Source organism: Neopelma chrysocephalum, unplaced genomic scaffold, assembly GCF_003984885.1.
Source record: "Neopelma chrysocephalum unplaced genomic scaffold, ASM398488v2 Primary Assembly neopelma1_63, whole genome shotgun sequence".
NCBI lineage: Eukaryota > Metazoa > Chordata > Aves > Passeriformes > Pipridae > Neopelma > Neopelma chrysocephalum.
In genome coordinates this window covers 9,266,144-9,288,379 of record NW_020897720.1, presented here as the reverse complement: position 1 = coordinate 9,288,379, position 22,236 = coordinate 9,266,144, and the positions used below count along the sequence as shown (strand labels likewise).

The window sequence follows — 22,236 nt, the reverse complement described above, 5'->3', positions numbered from 1 at the left end:
TGTCGGAGGCGGCGCGGCTCTGCGCCGCGGCGAGAGGCAGCGCCGCGCCCCCGCTGCCGGAGGAGCCGCTCCGCCGCCGGCCCCGCGCTCCCGCCGGCATGATCTCCTGAGGGACCGAGCCTGCCCGCGACCCCCGCCCCGGTGAGTGCCGAGGGGGTGCCCGGGCGGCGCTGCCCCAGCCCCGTGCTCGGACTTGGCGGAGTTTCGGCGCCTGGCCAGCGCTGCCCTTCGCCGGGGAGCCGCGGCCATTCGGGTGCTCCGCGGGTCGCGGTGCCCCCCGCGCATCCCTGCCTCGCATCGCTCCTTCGCGTCCCTCCCTCCGTATTCGTATTCCCAGAGGGAAAAGTGGCTCCTGGCAGCGGGCGGACGCTGCCCGGCCCTCCGGAAGGCTCGGCCGAGGTTTGCGGGGGATGCTCTGTGTCTGCGGGGGGCGAGGCTCCCGTGGGGAAGGGACTCGTGGAAGTGACCCGCTGGGATGAGGCTGCGGGGGTGCGCGGCTGGATGGAGCTGCCGGGCTGAATGTTAACAGCGTGCGTGTTGGGGGGGCTGCGGAGAGGGTCTTCGGCACCTGGGAGCAGCAGGTGAAAGCGGGTACAAATCAGGCTGAATCAGAAAAAAAAGCTGTGGGAGCCGCGGGGAATGCGACGGCTACTAACAGGGGCAGCGGTCGCGGCTGCTCTGGTGTCGGGGGAGGCTGCCCCGACCCCGGGCTGTCCCGTCGAGCCGCTGCCGGGGGTCGGTGCCGCGGGCGGGTCCCGGACTGGCCGGGCTGAGCCCGACTGCAGAGCGGGGCTGGTGCGTGGCACTGGGAGCTCCGCAAGATGCGAACTTGGGGGTATGAGGTGCTGCTTACAGGTGAGACTAAAGCTCGAGTGTTTCCTGCATTGTTGTTTTGTCCCTATGGGGAAAATGTATCCAGTAGCAAAAAGTTTCTAAGTAACGGATTTTCAGTGAGAAGCTCCTTTCCCTGAGTATGACAGAATTTCATAGGCTTGTTGGTTTTGTTGACAATGCACTTCGTTTTCTGGTGGTCTTCTTGGGGAGTAGCTGCTACTGCAGAAGATGTCTTTTGGTTTGCAGTGTTAAGAATGTTCGTTGAAGTGTCTTTGCTTTAGCATTTGTGAATTTCAGGTATAATATGTAAAAGGCAAATAAAAAGTCAGCTATAAATATATATCAGAATATGAAAGGGTATAAAACCCATGGAGCCAAGTGCTTCCTGTTAAGTCAACTTTTAAAACAGCTTCTCCCTAGACAGCAATTCACATTTTTCAAGGGGAGAAAGGATGGGTGAAATTGAATTGCTCAAATTAAGTCAAAATGAATTGCTTAATATTCAGAGGGGTTGATAAATGAACCATTAAATCAACACTTGCATAGTGTCTCATTGAAAAGAAAAATGAACAACTCTCCATTGTGTGCTGGGCAGAATAGGTCAGCCAGTGACGTTGCTACATCAGTGTGCTGAACTGAGTCCTCCTCCTGCTAACAGATGTATTTGCTCAGTGACATTACACAAGCATGGGAACAAGCTCTCGTGCCCTCTGTGATGAGTAGCAGCATCTGCTGTAAATGACCATAATCATCCCAGCTTCATCTCGAAGGAGAGAAGTCTTGGTTATGTTTCATTTGGCATAAATTAACATAATTTGTTGACTTCTCACGTTGATGTATATCTGTTGAGAATCCACTCTTGTATTTTAAACTATGTTTTTGTTTTCTTCCTCCCCTGAGGAAGAGCTATAAATTTGAATGCCGGTTTGAGGAAGAAATTATACTGATAAATGGAAAAGTAAGAGTCATCATTTTGAAAGGAGGCAGAAAAGATTCCTTGTCATAGAAGCTCTTTTCAGAGCATCACTTCTGAGCAATGCAGTGTGAGCTTTGCTTCCAAACCCTTTGATTAACATAGGTACAACTGTTGCAATATTCTCGTTGCCCCTGCAAAATTACCTTTGTTTTTGCCCCTTGAAGTCCTTGAAATTCTTGTGTTGGAATGCACTGAGGATGTTGACTCCATCCTTATCGTGCCTTCTGGAAACTTCTGATACTTTGTTTGAAGAGTCGTGGATCATATGCCCCTGGTGCTTTTCAGTTGCACCTCTTTGCTTTGCAGGTAACTGAGAATAGCTAATTTTGCTTAAAGCTTTTAAAACTGAGGACTTGACAGCTCTTTTGTTTTGTGCATGCAAACTGAATATTACAAAGGGGAAATTATGAAGATTTTGATTTTTAATGCTCTGAGAAACAGATGATCCAGGCTCCAGCTGAAAGTGGGGTTGTAAATCGACTTATGACTTGAGAAAGCTCCCTGCCTATGTGTCATTTGGCCAAGAGAGAGAGCCTGTGTGCAAATCTTCAGACAGGCAGGGCCATTTATTCAGGTGTTTATAATTATATAGAAGTGTGTTATGTAATGTGGTCTGTAGCTCTTTATTTCAAGTGACGTGTGTGGACCCACCACACTTGCACAGATCCATCCTTTAGGTGATGGGTTAGTAGGTGGGTGCAGCAGAAGTTGCTTGAAGGCATAGGGAGCATTATATCATCTGTGATGAAGCAGATGGACAAGTAGGTGTGTTTTGCTCACGGGAGAGGAGGTTCTGGATCTGGAAATACCTTTAGTTAGTGGCTGATGGTGGTGTGGAACGTTTTTCGGGTGCTTTGCTATTCTCAAAGGCCAGGGTAGCTGCAGGTACTTTTGTGTACCAGCAATGTCTGGTTTTAGTAGTTTTCATTGCTTCCAATAGCCCTGAAGAATAAAAGAAGTAAAAAAGTTTTTCTGAAAACCTACTGTGCCTTGTAAGGTTATCCTGCTGCTTCTGTTTCCTTGCTTGCTATTTTTCTCTGAAATCATAATGCATTTCTTTAGTTCTTTTGATAAAGACCTGAACTCAAGCTTGCTGGGAAATGGTCACTGTATGCTGAGAAAGTGCTGGCATCTTATTGACTTATTTTGGGAATACTGGAGGAAAATACACAAGATTCACTTGCATTGATTAAATCCTCCAGGGCAATCTTCTAACACTGCAGTTCTCCAGGTGAAAAATTAACTTTCTTCATTGTCTACTCCTGCTTTTATTTAATTTGTGTGAATCCCAGGCTCTGTTACCAGTTTACATCGAGTCCCTTAGGTGTGCTTGAAGTGGAAAGTATCTCAGCTTAAAAGCTCACGCACACTATCACTCTCTGAGTGCATTTGTCTCTGGCCACCAGCAGACGCCTTGATCCTGTCAGCCCAGAACAGTAACAGAGGCAGGATTTGCACCAGCCCACAGTTCCTCACCTGTGAAATGTTTCCTGGCTGATTGTAAAAAAAAATTATTGACAGCTACCTTGGTGCTTTTCTAGAGGTTTTGGCAAGGTAGCACTTTAGGTGCAGCTTAATGACAAACTTTGATTTATTAAGTAACTGAAAATGTTTGGATTTTTGGATGTGGAGTGAAAGCATAGGAGCTTTCTGCATTTCATCTGCAGCTTTTCTAGCACAATGTACAGCTAACAGCTTGTCTCTCATTGATTTTAATAATAGACTTCTGCTGAATATACCTGGAGTTGTTTTAAAACATATTAACTTTTCTGGGTGCAGTAGGTTACTAAACACAGTAAAGAACTTTGCAATGTCTGTTTATATAACCTTGAAAAATCTTAGGTTTTAGCTACATTTTATGTTTTCCCGCTCCCCGGGTTTAAAATGGATCCTATGGGAAGGCTGGTATTTTTTCCAGTTTGGGGCTAAATATTTAAAAGAAAGCTTTCCTCTGCCCACTGATCAAGGGCTGGTATGAGTAGCATATCTGTGCATTTTCCTTGTGAATTCTATGCTTTCTTCCCCTCTGCCTCAATCAGCTGTACTCAATAACAAGCCACATCCAGGTGAGCTGTGTCTGCCTTGTTTGGAAGCAGTTCAGAAGGATCCCACTGACATTACCAGGCAGTGGGTCACCCTTGAAATCTTGCCATTCTGGCGTCAAAGCTTTTTTTCTCTTCTTCCTCCCCACCTTGATTCCTGATGTATTTTTAGCTGCTGTTCTGTTGAATTTGAATAGAGCTAATGAAAATGGATGTGAACTGGGTTGGTGTTTTTTTTTTTTCCTTTGAGAACTAGGGGGTTTTATTTTTCACTAAAGATGGAGCCCTAGGGTGATTATCTGCTCCTCTGCTTAGCAAGAAAAGGTACTGGTTCCTCATGGAGGTGAAAACTTCGTAAAGTCTCAGCATCACCACTCAGTTCAACCACAGAATCTGATATGGACATTGGGGGTTTATTATTTTTATTATTTTAATTTAATTATGGTTTTAAAATTGAGATGCTGCACAGGGAGCTCCCTGAATCTAATGCATTGTAGAGTGGTAAGCTGGTAGTATTGCATATACCTATTATTTCCCTTCTTTGTCCCAAGGAAGCTGTAGGGTGTGTCAGGTTGGGTGCTGGAGAATTACTGTGAATGCAGAAGAGCAGTGCTGGGACCACATCCAGGGTTATGTTGTCCACTGCTGGGATGAGCCAAGATTTGCTACGATCGCCCCAGCAGATGAAGTGCTGGTGTAGTCTTTTTATCTGTTCCTTGTATGGAAGACCTGTGAGCAGTTAGTCTCATTTCTTCTTTGCAAGTGTGGCAGCGAGAGCAAACCATCTAGCTAAGATCTTTTCTGCCTTCTCTGGAGGTGTCCCTGATCTGTAGCTGAGGTACAGCTTTCCTCACCTCAGCAGGTCTTTGCACCAGCCTGCTCAGCCCTCAGCAGAGCCGTGGGGGTTGGCAGCTCCAGCCTGGCTCAGTGCAGGTCTCTGTGGGTGAGGTGGGAGTGTGAGGCTGAGCGTGTCCCTGTGCCTGTTTCTTCCTTTTTTCTGGCATTAGCCTGAGAAATAAAGTTTGTTCCCGTGTAATCCTGACACGACTGAAGAACCTCTTGCTTCAGGCAGCTCTCTTACTCTCTGTAGTGCTTGGATTGCTCAGCAGAGGGAGAACAGACCATAACGCAGAAGGCACCCAAAACCAGCCAGAGCCACATCTCTCTGACAGACAGCAGGGAGAAGAGTCCTGAAGCCTCCCTCCCTATGTGATTTTTTTTTTTCTCTTCCCTTCTTGTTTTGATGCTCAGAGCTAAGCTGTGATTTTTCACCCCTTCATCAAAAGTAGCTGCCTCAATCTGTAGGTTAATGGACTATTTCAGGTGGCAGAGTAGGTGATAGAAAAGATGAGTCCAAATCCAAGAAGCAGCATGCTTGAAAAATCTCATACATCCAAGCATTTCCTAAATATTCAGGAGCTTTCCTAAATATTTATGAAGAAATGTTGGAGTTGACCTTTAGTGACTGAAGCTTTACAACACATCCAAAGATAAACAAAGCAAACCCCTTGAATTAGTTGCAATTCAAGCAGCAAGTAATGCCCATGACTCATTTCCAGATCACATCTTTAACTATTGTAAATCAGCATAGCTCCATTACCTTCCCCAGTGCTGTGTCAGTTGTGCCACTGGCTGGAGGAATGGCCTGCTATATTTTGGGGGGTAAAGTTTGAGCAGAAGGTTGTCACTGAAGGCTTTTTCAATTTTTATTTTTTTGTTTTTGAGGATGGGAGAGTGTTTGTTTTAAAGAGGAAAACCTGTGCTCAGGCTAATAGGACAGCATGGTTCAGTAGAGATTTGCTCCCCTGTAGCATACTGTGTGGAAATCCAGGAGAATTAGACATTTGTTTTTTATCAGAGATGTCGGTTTAATGTGATAAAGAAAACAGCTGTTAAAATGCTGCCAGATAAAAGCAAGATGATAAGTATGAACGGGGGAAAAAAATGTAGGAAATTCCATTCAATTAAATTGAATTCAGCGTTGTGGAGACCTGGCTCTCTCCCCATCTGCCACCAGCCCAGCGGGTGACGTGGTTGGTTTCAGGGCTGTGTTCTTCAGAGCAGGGAGTATTAGTGCTCTTACACTCCTTAAATCAGTGAGGTGCCATTTGCTGAGGGGTTTAGTGGGTAGGGCAGATCAGGCTGTTTGCCCTGGTAGCACGAGGGAGCTGAAGTGGAGCGGGCTCCAAATTCTCCCGTGTGATCAGAGGTTGCGACATGACTCTGCATCGGGCACTTCCCAAGGAAATGTGTTCTTTGGAAGCATGAGCCAAGAGTCCGCAGAGGCTGATGATAGGGGTTTTAGCCCTCTTTTAAACAGGGAAATGTGCCCAATAGGCAAATGTGGGATGTGCTACTCAGAAAGCAAAAGGAGCATTGTTGAGAGGTGCCCGTGAGCCGGGGGGAGAATCGGTGACGGCTTTCCCATCATCTGCGCTTTCCTGTAAACCAAATTCAAACCAAGGCCAGCTCCGAGTTTACTTTAAATGTCTTACCGTTCCTCCAAAGCAGCTATGAAGGGTCTGTGTTCCTTTCCTGTCAGAGACCAGTGTCTATCCTTGCTTCCAGCTAAGCTCTGCCAGGTCCTTCCCAGCTCACAATCTGCCTGTACCGGCTGTGCTCTGCTCAGAGCAGGCGGTAGGGGCAATCAGACCGAGCTGATGCTATTAACAGCACGAGGAACACCTCTCTCCTGAGGAGGGTTGTCTCTGCTGATAATGAGCTCTGTTTCACTTGGGACTGAACTGCTGCCTTAGGGATCACGGCGAAGCACAAATGAGGATGCAGCGCTGGGCACTTCAACAGCCTCTCTTCTACATAGCAAACAGCTAATTAAATGAGAGCCTTTCTGAGCTGTTGGGCTGCTGCTAGACTGGCTTCCTATAGAAGAATCTTGTGCAGTTTGTCTTGCTCCAGTAACTTCTCGAAGTCTTTCAAAACTGTGCATTGCAGTAACGCCCAGCTTTTATTCTGACTTTTAGGCAGTTGCAAGTGTGACACCTGAGAGTGGAGCTGGGGAGTGAAGCTTCAGCTGTACTGAGAGTTGTTCATGTACAAAGTGCATAGCTGTGGTGTGGGCTATGAGAGCCTTTCCATGACTTACAAAATAACCTGCAAATCTCTGCTTGTATTTGAATTACAAAATTGTTTATGCAGAAAGCATAAACTTTTCTTGAGTGTCAGCATGGGCAGCCTCACTCCTCTTGCAACTTATTTTATGGATATAAATGGGATGTAACTGGATTTTCTGCCTTGTTCTATCTGTCTGAAGGAGGATAAAATTCACTGTTAGTGTCATGCTCAGGTAAAACAGTAAGACTGAGTTTTAGTGGTTTTACATTATCAAGTTCACAGATATTCCAACTTTAAAATTTTATTTTTTAGTATATGTGACTTCTCAGAAAAATGAATCCAAAATAAACTTTAAAGCAAGGATTTGCCTTATTTAACCTGACTATTTTTTATTTTGTTTCAGTGAGACAACAGAAGAATCAAAGCCTTACAGAGAACAGCTCAGTTTTCTGCTTACATGTTGCTTCTGAAGAGCTGAGTTATTTTGCAGTTTTGTTCACAGAGCTTGCAGGAAATCATTAGCTGTACTACTGTGTCAGTATGGGCACTGGGAAATCCACTTTTATCTGTTCCTTCTTAACAGTGTGCTGCAAAAGACTTGCCTTGCGTGTACTGAAGCATGATTAATTTTGGGGGGATAATGATGAAACTGCAGTGCTTTGATAGGTTGAGTATTTTACACTCTGCCAGAAATGGATACTTAAAAGGAGACATTAGATCTGAATGTATATTCAAGAGCAAGTTATAGGTTTGAGTTAGCTAATAGGGAAGAGGCCAGCCCTACTGCCACTGGCATCAGTGAAAATACTGAGGGTGAAGTCAGGCATGCAGTAATTAATTACCTACAGATGATGGTTTTTGAAGCTGTGAATAAAAGATTTTATGTATTGTTTGAATTGTCTTAAAAATAAATCTGTGAGATATTTTTCTTTTTTTCATCCTGTTTCCTTTGTTCCTCTTCTTTCTATCTGACTTCAGCAGAAGAGCTCGTGTGCTGCTGAGCAACAGGCACTTCCACATTCCTCTGCCCAGGCTGCAGTATCTGACAGCTGTGGCATGGGCCCTTGTGCAGGCTGATGTTATATGCTGTTACATGCTTTAATTTCACACTTTGAAAATAATCTTGAAGGTGGGCATTTTATTGGTTTAGATAAAAAGCACCTACACACTAATTACTGAGTGTTATAGTAATGATGTTTTCTGGAAACAGGTATTTCTGAAAGAGCTTTGTGAAGCCAGAGGTGAATGATTTTAAGTATCACATTTAACAGTTGTCTTATTACTGACATGGAGGATATTATAGTTATTATAGTTGAATCAGAAATAGAAAAATGGTGCACTTAAACTCCATTGTTCTTATTTTCAACTACACTGTTATGAAATGTCTTCACTGAAAAGTTGAGGGAGGATAGTGCCTGTGAGGCTGAGCTGGTATTTGTGGGAACAGTAAAGGGAAAAGCATGGCATAATGAAAACCACAGCCTGAGAGAATAACTGAACCTTTGGGAGGAACCACCTTTACTTTTCTCAGAGTGCTCTCTTTGTTGCATCGGGGGGAGCTCCATGTCATTTTGTCCCTGGTTCCCCCCAACATATTGCAATGTATTTCCAAAGCCAGAATACATAATGCTGTTAAACTAGTGTGTGTTACTCTCAGCGTATCTTTACAGCTGAAGAGTCCATTATTTTGATGCCTACGTGGCACATCATGAATAGTTGCAGTGCTGGAGTGTATTGCCAGTAGTCTCTGCTCTGTCTTGAAGAATGGAGGTGTCTAATGTAGAAAATGAGAACTGGTTTAAAAATTAGTTGGAGACCAATCTTGGGGTGATTCTAAATCCTTGGCTGTGGCTCCTTATTTGACTGCCATGGAACTGTGTGTGTTCAGTCAAATCTTTTGAAAAATAATACAGCACGGAAGTTTGTAAATAGCAGAAGGGTTTCTTACATGATTTTGTGAATTAATAGTTTCTGTGTAGGAGTGTTCTCAGCATCAGAATGTACAGTATGCCAGGACTTGCGTCATTCTATTGTATTTTGGTTTGTTCATAGAGAAGGAGAGGAATTAAGAGAGATTGGGGGAGATTCAAGAAATCAGAAATGATTTCTCCAAATTTTACAACCTGGGCAGTTGGTAATTACTCATGAACGTGGTGGGAAGACCTATGGTGGGGATGGAAATTATGCTTTCAGAGAGTGACCCAAAAGATGGATGTGTTGCTGATGTAACAGAGTAGCTGCTTCAAGTGACTGGTTCATCCTTACCTATTGTTTTGCCAGGAAAAGAAGATTTGGTTTTAAGGTGGGAAAAGGCTGTTTTGTGATTAATGGCACAAACCCCCTTGATCTTCATGTGCTTCTTGTGCTATCAAGGGTGTTCTTACAGGGATCAAAATACTTCTTTTTTTGGCCCTTCCATTTTCCTACACTTATGGGAAGCTTCTGATCTGCTTGAATTTGGCTTTTCATCCAGCCTGGACATGAATATTTGAGCTACAACAGCATAAGTTGTTTAACAGACCCAGGATGCTCTAACCTAACCTGAGCATATTATCTGGTATTTTAGATGTCTGTCTGTTTACTGCTGTGCTTAGTACTCCCTATGTATACTCTTTATACACAGAAGTTGCTTTTTCCCTCAGCTTATAGAGGGGAAAAAGGTAGCATGTGCAGCTTTTCAGATGAAAATATAAAATTCAGTGTCCAGCTGAACTTAGACCTGTCCTTTTTGGGATGGGAGATGGCTCTGGAGGGTGTTTTTTCTTTTCTAACTTATGAAGCAATTTGTATCTATTCTACTCCATAATTTCAAGCCTTATATGATATTTCCCATTTGTTACCCTAATAAGACCAAAGGTAAAATTTTATAGCACATTGTGAGCTGAATGGTTAATGTCTTATTTAATATCTTTGCTTCCAGGGCAGATGGAAATGAGAAAAGTGTCTCTTGCAGATCTCAGCCCAGTTAATACAATTTATCTAAACATGCTCTGGCTTATCCTACTACCACTTCACAAGAAAGTAGAAATTGTCCTTACTGTGTCCTCTACCTCACAAGAAAGTAAGAACAGTGCAGGTGGTCAGACCAAAGGCTCACATAGCCCAGCATCCTGTTGGTGTTATGTTTCAGACCTGGGTGGTTTGATTCTTCAAGCTGTAGAGTCCTAGTGTATTCCTATTGATGCATTCTTGACATATAAGGATTTTCACTGTTCAGAAATAATTTTGGTCTTCTGATCCATCTCAGTAGCATGTCTTTGTATGTTTTCTTTTAAAGATAACCCGAAATAGATGCATTTTTAAAATGTCAGAAAGTCATGATTTATCTTCATGGTATTTTATATTTCAGTCTTGATATGTTTCCCGAAAAGTTCTAAAATTATTTACTATTTTTTGGTTGCTGTTGAGCTGATGTTTCCGGAAAACTGCCTGTAGTGACTACATCTCTTTTCTGTATTATAACAGGTAATTTGGAGCCTGTCAGTCTGTGTGGACAATCCAACTCCTTTATTTCAGTGCAATATTTCTGCATTTATTAACATTTAGTTTATGCCATCATTTTGCTGTCCAGTCACAGTGTCTTGAGACTCTTCTGTAGTTTTCATGTGGGTTGTAATTTTGCCTACTCTTAATTGTTCTGTTTTGTCAGTGTAGTTTAGCAGTTCATTACCCCCCTGCCCCCTTCTCAGACCATTAATGGATATTTGGACCAGTACAAGTCTCAGCACAGATGCTGAGGTGATGTGTTAACAGCCTCCCATGGTTGTGACAAATGATTCTTTATTCTTTCCTTTACTTCAAATTTTTTTCTCCTAGTTGATGATCCATAAGATGCCTTTTCTTTCTATCCCCTCATAGTCTACCTTTTTTTAAGGCTTTTCTTAAGATTCTTTGAGACTCTTTGCTGAAGGGTTTGGGAAAAGCCCTGTGTACTGCATCAGCGACCTGCATATCCCTGCAGACCATGTCACCTTATTCACATGCTCATTAACTCCTTCAGGGAAGTGTAACAGATTTGTTGTGCATTACTGCTCTCTGCAAAATATCTGACTCTTTCTGGGTATATAATGCTCCCACTCATTCAATTCTTTATTATATTTTCTATCAACTCTTTTTGTATTGAAGTTAAACTCAGTGGTCTGTATCTTTGAACATTCGGCTTTTTTATGAAATGTTCCAACTGTGGAAAGACAATGAAAGAAGTCAAATATGGTTTGCATAATATTTTGTGGGTATTATGGTGTTTTGGGTTTGTTTTTTTTTGTCCCTCTCCTGCCTGTAATGTTACAGCTTTGTTCAGAGTTGTGGGGTCAGAACCAGAAATCATGGAAATAATGCATCAGCATCACTGATACGTCACCATGGTGTTATCATGCAACTCTGCATGACACTGCTGAATTTCACCATGAAAATTTTCAAAGCGGTGCCCTGGGGTTTACAAGATAGACTTTATCAATGGTAATAAGCTTTAATCTATTTATTGCAAGGAATAAATTGAACACTAGAACTAATGTTGACTGAAACCAAATGTTGTATTACAGTTTTAAGCCATTCTTGTACATACAATTATCAAGACATAGGGCTGTCTGCATGCCCAGAAAAGCAATTTTAATGTCACATTTTAAAGATTCCAGAAATAAATTTACAAGTTAGGAAGATGCTTTTGTTTTACTCTCTACATCTTTGTTCATTGCTCTCCAAAACTCTAACAGAATACCAGTACTGCAGGCTTCTGACGCCAGCATTTGTCACTAGCCTTGTGCTGTAACTCTGTTTTATGGAAAATTTAATGTTAGAAGCTTATCTATGTTCTCAGCAGGAGAATCTGAAATATATATATGAAGTCTTGTAATGAAAAGCAGTGGGAGAAAGCTACAGTCCTCATAAATACCCACCTTGGGAGGGGCTGGCAATTCCCAATCCTTTTTGTTTGGCACTGTTGGTCTCTCCTGAAGCACCAGGTCATGGTGGGTACATGTACCTGTGACCTTATGTGCCAAGGCTAATAGAGCTGTCAATGCTCTCCACTGTAGCAGCAGAAGGCATTTACTCACTAAATTGTCGTCTTGTTCACTCAAGGTTGGGGAAAAGTCTTGTCCAGGGGTTACAGGACTGTAGGGTGTAGGTCAGCACGGTCTCCAAATTTTGTCTCATCAAGAATTTTCTCTCTGGTTCATGATGGTGACCTTGTAATTTAAAAAAGTCATTTATTGTAGAAGAATGGACTATCCTCTTAAAGATGAAACCTGGGCTACCTGTTTTGGCGGTGAGCAGATTTTGAGACTCACATAATAGCCTCAAAATCTCTTGATAAAATCAAAACAACCAATCAGTGGATGACTTGGACATAAAATTAAATGATAATTCCACCTAATTTTGTTGTTCTCCCTTCCATTGTATCTGGGATTTTCTGTGCCTGTGAAAGAGCTTTTGTCATTCACGGAGCAGCTGTGCTCTCAGTTCTGAGCCATCTTAGGGTGGTGGCACCTGAAAGAAATAAAATTTCCACAGTTCCAGTCACTTGGTCCCAAGAAGGCAGAGCCCTGAATGTGACAGTAGCTTGACATTTTCTTTGATGTTGCTCTTGGTGGCAGGAGTAGAGTTTCCAAATGCAAACTGTCTGTGCTGCTGCCCTTGTGCTGTGCCCCCAAAACTGACAGAGGTGGCTCTGGTCACATTTTGGGTTAGCAGGGTTACTTGCCCAGTCAGTTCATGGTGCTCAAGCCTTGCTGGTGCTGCAGGGACTTGGAAGGGTGACGGGTCCCAGAAGCATCAGCATCTCTTTGTGTGAAGAAACCATCCAGCTTTACTGGATCTGGCACATGGAAAAATTTAAACATTTTACTGGGGAGAAATCACTGAACTCATTCTCATTGTTGCAATGGCTTAATTTGCCTCTGTGTGTGTGTGTCCTTGCTTGTTCCAGGCTGCCCTTCCCAGCTGTTGGCAGGGTGGGGGAGTGCCCTGGTAGCTGCCTTGCCATGAAATGTGTGTGATGTAAGATGCTTCTCAAAGGTCCTGCATGAATATTCACTGTGTGCCAGGTGCTGGAAGGTGCCTTCGATCACATCTGATCTTGCTGGGTTTCACTGCACTTGTATAAATAAAAAATCGTTGCCTCAGGTTTTTTACACAGCAGGGTTGGTATTGGCAGTGGTACCTTGTTAAAATGAAGGACTGTCTGTCTTATTACAGATAATGTGAGACCAACCTGCATTTTCTGGTTTTGACAATATACTGTACCAGATAAAGTCCAGTGAGAGTTATGTGCAAGTTCAGTCACTTTAATACTTTTTTTCAAGAGCTGAAAGAGTTTTTGTTAGTCGGGGAGAGGTGAGAATTTGATATTTGCTGCTTTTAAGTTGTACAATAATATAAGAGATGTTTCGAAGGACAGACATGCCAAGGACAGAAACAAGAAATTATGAAATCTGATTGTAAAAAAACAGTCATCAGTGTGATTTGCATTGATGATCTCTTTAAAGCAAGTTCTCTGATTTTGTTTGCATGCATCCTTCAGCATGAAGTTTGCTTTGTCCATGTTTATGGCAGATATGTATCTCTGCCAGTATTATTTTTAGAGGCTGAAATATCAAGTATATGAATATAAAGTGCTGCAGATAGGACGTGTATACGGTGTGCTTATGGGTGGTTCAGAGTATCATGTACTTTACAGCACTTCTTAAAAAATGAGAGAAGTCTTGAGACTGTTGTCACTACAGTTAAGCAAGAATTAAAAGCAATATTAGGTGTCTAAATCCCTGTAGCATTAATTAATTAACTGAAAATTAGGTGGCTAATAGCTGTAGACCCATCCAAGTTTAGTTATCTAATTTGGGGTCCTCAAGGCCACATACAGTCACCAGAGCCGTCACAGGGTGATTCTGAATTTAGAGCCTGATTCTCTTCTCTTGACTATGTGAGGAATTGAGTTTCTCAACCTGATGTTTAAATTAGCTGCCCAGATTGAATCAATTCTCCACTTCTTCTCTCTGCTTGCCTGTTGCGTCTTTGAAAACAGTTTCCTGCTTTCTTCCTCTCATCTTTATTTTTTTCTTTTTGAAAATTAGCTAGGATTAGTTTAGTGATAATGGATATGGATAGTGGATTCAAATGATGGAACCTAAGGAAACTGAAGATAGAAGCACTTTCCTCTTTATTGAAAAATTGCATCTTGTTTCCATTTTGAGCCTTGGTGGATCTGGCTTTGATTTCGAGATGCTGGAATTCTGCTAGATGAGGGAGCCCCAAAGCAGGAGATGTACTTTCCATGTGCAGGAATTAACTAGCTGTAATTAGGTTACTTTTTCACCTTTTCGCTCATAAATTAAATATGTTTAATTCCTTTATTTTTTTCAGGCATTTCATTTTGACTAATAACCAAGTATGGTAATACTATTAAACTGTTCCAGCTTACTGTATTTTAGAAGTATTGTGCCAGTGCTGTGCACTAGTGGTGTACCTAGAAAACGTGGGAGAGATGGGGGAAGCTTTTGGGGTGGGGTCTGGCCCTCAGCACTCCCTATAGTGTCATGGTTTGAGAGGGGCTGGGGGCTGGTGGACATTCAGTATTGATTATGCATTGGAGAGAACTCCCCAGTGCCATGAGGTCAGTGATTGCAAGAAGCCCCAAAGGGGAAAATGGAGCACTTCCCACAGGGTAAGCAACCGGAGGGAGGGAGAGAGAGCATCATAGAGGTTTCTTCTTACCTTTTGTCTTTTTTGTCTTGTCAGTGGCATTGAGGCACTTCCCAGAGAGAAGAAAGAAATGGGGAAAGATATGGGTTGGTTTCTTTTTTTACGGTCTTTTTTTGTCCCTCCAAAAAGGCCAGAATTGTTTTTGCTGTGTACAACTGTGAGATTCAGTAATGATGTTGTTTTTAACTTGCCAGCTGGAGAGAACCAGAAGGGAGTAGCTTCTCTGCCCCAGCCCACCTCTGCAGCCTGGGGTCTCTTCCTGAGGCAGGAATACATTTCTGGTTATCCCATTCTCAATAAGAGATGAGCTCTTCTTTTTGTTTGCAAAGACAAGGGTTCCTTTTCTGTCACATTCATTTATTTTGAGTACAGACGGTGAAATCCCAATCTTCTTTTGTGTTTTGTTCAGACTGGATGACAGAGCCATCATGTTCAGGGGAAGAATAAAGAAGAAGGCTCAGATAAAGCAGCTCTGGGTTCCTGTGCCTGAATTCCCCCCTGCACAGTGCTCTGTCCTCTGTGGTCGAGAGACAGTGTGTAAGGAGGCAAAATCAAGATTCCTGAGCAGGCTGCAAATTGAAGAAACCATTTCTTAGTTTCCTGCCTTTTTTTTTTTTTTCCTCCCCGAAGGATACAAAGGCATGGAACAAGCCATGCGAAAACTGATTTGCATTGCCATTAAAACCTGATAGAAAGAGAAGTGAATGCTAATATGCAGCTTTTTAAGAGTGTATGACAGTATTGCCATCAGGATCACAGAAAGTAAAGGTCAGCACACAGAAAATATTTGGATATCAAATCAGTGGAAGTTACGCAGAAGATGACCAGTCCATCCTCTGGTTCACTTTCTGTGAATCCCAATTCATGCAATTTCCAAGTGTTTATTTTAGCTGTTCACATGGTTTTTAGTTTTTTTGGGGTGTTTTTTTGTTGCTTTTTTTAAGCTGATTTAGGCTAGAAATACTGTGCATTCCCTTCAAGCAGTGTTTCCTAAGAATGCCTAGTGTTTAGTGAATAATAATGATCAATAACAGAAAATTAAATCCAAGACTTCTCTGTTTCTTTGTCTAATTAACCCTGAGAATTAGTTCCCTGTGTTACAGCTCTCTCAAACAGGATGAGTGAGGAGCACAGGTAGCTTTAGTACTAACAGGGCACAAGCAGCTTAGAACATGTTTTGATGGCTCTTTAGTATTTTGGATCAGTAATACGTTTTTGGCAGCATCGAATGTAGGGAATGCATAATCTTTCTGAGCAGCCAATTAAAATAATGACTTGGATGGCAAGTTCCTCTCCTTTTTCCTCCTGTGTATGGCTGTACCCTTCCTATCAAAGAAGTTGTATCTTAATTGGCAATCCCCCTGCATCTGCTCACTCTGTCACCCCCTACAGAGAGGCACAGTGCTTAATTAAAGGGGAGTTTGTGTTTGTTTATCTCTGGAATTTCACTGCTGCTTTTGTAGACGTTTCAAAGGCAGATGAGTTTATAGAGACTTTGCTAAGTAATTAATCCTGTAATATTATTACTTTAGAAAATGGAAAAAAAAAATCTGGGTTCATGGGAGATGAGAAGAAGCCCCAAAGTTGCCAAACTTCTTATGTGTGTTGGAAAGGGATGTGTGGTGAGATCCACCAGAGGAGCCAGTCTTCCTGGGAAGGCGATATGACCACCATAAAAAGTGATGTCTTTGCTGCACCATTCCTCTAATGTGCTTTACCTTCTGAAGGAGTGACTGCTCCTGGAAGCCACCAGAGAAATTTTAGTCTATGGCCACTCAAATGAGATTTTTACATGGGGGAGTGTTTTATAATTGTGAAACAAACTGAAGCCAGCAACTCATTACTTCTAAGCCTATAGTTTTATAACTGAGTCTCAGGCCCTTTGGAGTTATGTGTCATCTTTAACTCTCTAAATTACTTGCAGAGAACCACATGCTTCTGTCATCAGAATTTTCATTATAATCACTCCTGAAGTGTGATGGGATCCCCTGAGACAGATGTGAAGTTCTTCACATGGCTTCAGATGCCAGTGGTCTGGAAAATATTGCTTTTCATTGTAAGAGAAAATGAGTGAATGAGGTTGTTGGGAGCAGCATTTTCCCAATGCCATGGCTTTTTTTGCTACCTCATATCCTTCTTCTTGTTCTGCCCAAGTGAGGGCGCGTCGCCAGGGATCTGGCGGCTGGACTTTGGGAACTGCTTACAGCACAGTCATCCTGCCAGGCTCTTGCTAGGATTGCACTGACTTTGAGCTGGGAAAGCTGCTCTGTACCCATCTCTTCTCAGGCCAGTTTCTGCTGAGAGGTTCAGCTTCTGCCATGTGAGATGTTCTGTGGCTTCAGCTCCCTGTGAAGCTGAGGGACAGTTAGTATTCCACACCACTTGGATTTAGAAGATGCTTAAAATCAGATGATAAAATGTCTAATCATTCTGAGTTGGGTTTCTTCCCCCTCTTTTTATTCCCCATGCCATGCTTTAGCCACAAGAGTGCTTAAAGCAGTTGCTTATTTGCCAAGGGAGAAATCAGGGCAGTGTAAGCACAGTTGTGACTGGTAACAGTAGCACATACGTATTTCATAGACCCATAAGGGACAATGTTGGAGTTTATCTTGCATGAAACAATGCTGACATCTCGTGATTGGAACCATGCTACATAGATGGATAAGGAGTAGTAGTGCATAACTGTGACTGCCGTGGCATTGTTTGAAATGTGTGCAAAGCTAGAAATTTCATTTGAGTAGAAAGCTGCTGAGTATTTGGGATTGACTCCGTGATGTTCTTTCACATTGACTTGCTGGGCACTTGGCACAAAATAGTGTGGTTTAGTCCCTTCCAGGCTTTGGCAGTTCTGGACCATGTGCACAACATGCTCAAGGGCACAACAACAAAAAGAAGTAGTGAATTGAATTTATGCTGGTGGTATGGGCCAGAAACAAAGCTGCTGGATAGATTAGTTGGAGTTGTAGTACTTAATCTACCTCCACTGGCTCATTAAATATGATGAACCTAAGAAAGAAGGTTGCTCTCTTGATTTCTCTTAAGTTCAGAGCGATCTGACTAAAGTGGTCCTGTGATGATCTCTCTGGCGTGTGGTTGGAGCAGGGATTGGAGCATGAAGTAGAAAGTACTTAGATATGATATATTCTAAGCTGCATTTCTGCTCCCCTGAGCCAGAGAATTTAATTGCATGTCTAATGTAGTTAGTGCAGAGGCAAATCAGTCCCTTGCTTTGCTCACTTGGGTGAGGGAGGAGGAAGTCAGAAATTGAAACATGAATTGCCTGAAATTTTGGTGGTATTTTCAATTTCGGTTTTTTTGTTTGTTTGATTTCTGGGATTTAGGGGGAGAGGGTGTAAAGAGAAGGTTTTCTGGAGTGGAAGTGCTACAAAAGGAATAGGAAACCATTGAACCAATGGATTTTCTGTTTGCTCTACGCACCCAGCTTTTCAGTTCCATTACAACACTTTAGACTTATGAAGGTGACCAGTGAAATTGTCTTGACAAAGATTTCTGCACGGAGATAAAAATATATAAGTTAACAAAGAGTGACTGGAAAGACCCTACCAATTACCAGCTCTCCTACCTCCTTACTTAATTTTCTCACAAGCTGAGTGAGAGGAGGAGGAGGAACACACCTTCATCAGAATGCTGCACAGGAGAACAAGGTTGCTATTAAAAGCCCAATAATGACTTGTATTGGTTTATGCAGATTTGCACTGCTGGGTTACTCTGTGCCTGGCACTTGGCAAAGCACAGATAACATTTAAATCAGGCAGTAAGTGTAATTAAGTACTACCCTTCAGCGCATCTCTCCTTTTAAGACATTTTTATACACCGTGATTTAGAATATGACAATTGGGTGAGATTAAAGCAGCAAATTGTGCCTATAAAACAAGCCCTGAGAATAGCAAGGGACGGTAAAATTTTATAAAGGGGAATACAGCACATGCCTCCAATCCGATAAAACTTTTGTGCGCTGGGAGATTAACTGTGAAATACAAATAAGATGATACAGTGTGTGTAGCATTCAGATAGTAAATTACTTGTTAGTGTAACAACTTATTTCCTCTACCCAGCAGATTTCTTACTAAACTTTTCCAGAAAATCTCACCATGTGACTGATTCATTAACCTCTGGAGGTGTGGAGAGAAGGTAGGAAGTCAGACAGCTGTGATGTCCCTGTAGAAAAAGCAGTAGTGTAAATGTAGCATGAAAGATCATCTGTGCTGAAACACAGGCAGTAAAGCTTGTGATTGGTTTCTTCCTCAGCTTCAGGTGAGTTGTATTTGTGAAGGGGAAAAAAAAAAAATCCTTGTCTTATTTCAAATCCTTAATTGGACCTATTGGAAGGTTTAATTGGGGAACAAAAATGTTGCTTTATGTGAAAAGTCTAAAATGTCTTCTGCAGTTCTTGGCAGTGTTTGGCCACCTGGGTTCTGCTGCACTTTGAATGGATCTGAGCATCTTTATCACCTGCACTTGGCACACCTGAAAGAAAAGACTCTGAGCCTTTTAGCAACTTTTACTTAGTTTGTAATTCTCAAACCTGGTGGGCCACAAGTCACCTCGAGACATATGTAGGTGAAAGCCCACGGTATCACTGGTCTCAGGAGTTTCTGCTGTTCATCAGCTGTTGCCCAGGTGTTATGGCATTGCCCTTCAGTCTTTCTTATCGATCTCATTCAGTCTTGCACTGTTTTTTTAGATTTTTAATTGATTAACTTAATTGCCCTTTATTAAGAACCATAGGGTCTAAGTATATTCAACTGAAATGCCCGGTGAAGGGATGCAGAACCCAAAAGCCTGGTTGTTTCTTCCCAGCTGAATTAGCTGTAGAGAGAAATTGTGTTGCATTTAGCCCATTGCATGTCACTCATGTTAAAAGTTAAGACTGTGCATGCGGAATGGGGAGGAGGAGGATGGCTGGCTTTCCCACTGTCTGGTGTTCTCTGACCACCTTTGCACTGCAATAACTTTGACACTTAGTTTTCATGATGTATTACATAAGGAAATAGTAAAACTGGAAGAAGAGTTTTAAATTATTCTGGAGGAGAGTATTACTTTTCTGTAATAGGACAGTTGGGTTTTAAAGGCTGAGCATCACTGCAATAGAAACAAAATCTAAGGCCAAGCCACGGAAAAATTGCAGGGTGAGAGAGGAAATGGAGAAGAAACAAGTGGGAGCCTGTGATGAAAATGCAGCTTTGTGGGCAGCCAAGCATTTTGGGGGCACATGTCATGCTCAGCCCTTGCTTTGCTGGGGGGGGATGTTTGTACACGTGTGTTGCTTTTATGCTTGACTTCACTTTGACTTTTGGATTTATTATTTTGTGCCATATTTATGTTTGAGATTTTGATATTGTTAGGAAGATGTCAGTACTTCTGAATCAACATTAAAAATGTTCTGGTATATAGAAACGTTGACCTTTTCTTCTTGCTTGGTTTGAAAAGTCAGTTCAAAATGGCAAGGTTTCGTACAGAATGGAAATTCCCTTTTCTGTGGGAAAGAGGTACAGCCAAAACAGGTGCTCTTGTCCCACCAGTACACTGGTCCCATCTTTCATCATATCTTGTTTTCCTGGGGAAGACAGGAATTTGTTTCTCCATATGCTGCTCCTGGATATCCAGGAAGATCCTGGATGTGTTCACTGCTGCACGTCCTGCTGCGTTTCTCTGAAATCACAGTATCAGTGCCTCACTGAATCAAACCAGAACAGTTAAAACATTTCAAAACATCTGTAGGAAGTCATTAGCATAGAAAAGATTTTTGAAAATGGAAGTCCCAAATGTTCTAGACAGTGTTATGACAAGCTGTCAGTGAACAGCATGTCACTCCTGATCCCGATGGGAAGGCAGCTGCCTCTCGCACCCACTGCACGACGTCTGCTGCAGGCAGAGCCCTGATGAACTTCAGGCTGTGGCTCAATTCACATGGTATCTCATCTATTCTGGACTCTTAATATGCCCAGTAACCAAGTTCACAGCTCATTGTGTTGATGCTCAGGGGAAGCTTTTCCCCATGCGATGATGTTGATACCAGTTTTTGCCCATCCCAGTGTCCACACTTCTTTGCTTTTTGTTTGAGTGATATGAGTCCACAAACTTCCACTAGACATGTTCTAATGGAAGCTTTTGGTGAGGATAAAGTAGTCTTTGGGATTTTGCCTTTACTGTTCATTTGTATATCAGTGTCTGTGTACCAGAAACTTGATCACCCAGCCCATAGGAAACTTCAGAGTGAACTGAACCACAGTTGAAACTGCAGTCTGAAAGTTGCCTGTGCTGACTTGTTTGACTGGAACCAGAATCCTTTAGTAGTTATTTTTTTCTCTATTTTTTCCCAAGTGTTGCTCATATCTCTTGTTGCTTAATCTACCTTTCAGAAGCATCAGCTTATTTTTTTGCATTAGAGCTGGTAGGGAGTAAGCACAGAAACCAGTGGGATGTTTGTTCTATTTAGAGTAGAAAAGGCTACATCTCAAAATTTAACCTTTAAGCTGTATTTGACCTATCTGTATACTCTAGTATTAAGATTTGTTTTCTTATTTGAATTGGTTTATAATTGGTCTATTGGGATGGCTGTGCTTGTTGATTAAACACCAAAAAAAGCTAAATGATGTATTTTCTTCTCAAAGTAATGCTTATCATTTTTTAAGTTTGCATTTAAAGCTCCTGAGAGTGAGCAAAATGGGCAGAGGTTAAAGTCAAGTGAATTGCTCTGCCTTAACTTTGGGAAAATGTGCAGCAGTAGTAATGTCAGTATTCCACTTCAGGTAGGGATTTGTGGGTCCAACTCTGTTAGCATTAATGAGAGTTAAGCAAGCAAATCCTCTGCGCATAGATGGGGAAATGGCCCTATTAATTGAAACTGCTGCTCAGCGATTCGAATGGTTATTTTCGGCTTTTCTGAGCAAGCATGTGAGTGCTTCTGTGTTCATGAATAGATTTTTATACTGCTGGGCTATGTTGGTGCTCTGGCTGTGACTCCTGTTTGGGCATCCTGTGTCATCTGTGCCTTACAAAGAGATTCCGTATTATTTATCCTCTGCCGCATCAAAGGAGCGTCTGACTTGTGAGTGATGCACTGGCTGAAACTTCACACTGCTGATGTGTGGGACTGCACTCCAAATAACTTTTCCTGCTGCCCTGAAGCCATCCCTCCTCAAGGTATTTCATGTCTGGTGAGGGCTTCTTGAAGCGGAGGTGTTGCTTGAGGACAGGCTCTGAAAATGGTGGAGGAGTTACGGTTCTGGAAAATGCCAGCCTCAAATTATCTAGCACACTGGTCATTCCTTTACACAGAAATGTGATTTGTCAGGGATTATTGCTTAATTAACTTAGATCAAGCATAACTCTTAAATTATTTTAAAAATTTAAAGAGGATTAAGGCTAAGAATACTGGTAACTCAGGTGTTCTTTGGCTGAAAACCCAACAGCTAATGTGATTTGTCGTTATGAGCTGCACTTGTCTCATATAAATTATTTTTGGCCTTTCATTCTGTGTAACACTCTATGTTTTGACAGGTTTTTGTCCTTTGAGATATTTCCGCATTAAATAGTGTATTCCATTAAAACTTGAATAGTTTGTATAGTTTAGTTAACAGTTGATTTCCA

At 42.2% G+C, this 22,236-nt stretch overlaps 1 protein-coding gene across 2 annotated transcripts in view; it reads left to right on the top strand.

Annotated features, from left to right (window-relative positions):
• Window positions 1–70: 70 nt before the first annotated feature.
• SGCD (sarcoglycan delta) overlaps window positions 71–22,236 on the top strand; it is a 314,527-nt gene continuing 292,361 nt past the window's right edge. The window contains exon 1 of one of the 2 annotated variants that reach the window (XM_027682409.1): window positions 71–141. The gene's annotated coding sequence lies outside the window, so the exon portion shown is untranslated. Of the gene's footprint in view, window positions 142–1,996; window positions 2,117–22,236 lie in introns of those variants that run through there. The other variant, XM_027682411.1, reaches the window with a different exon arrangement.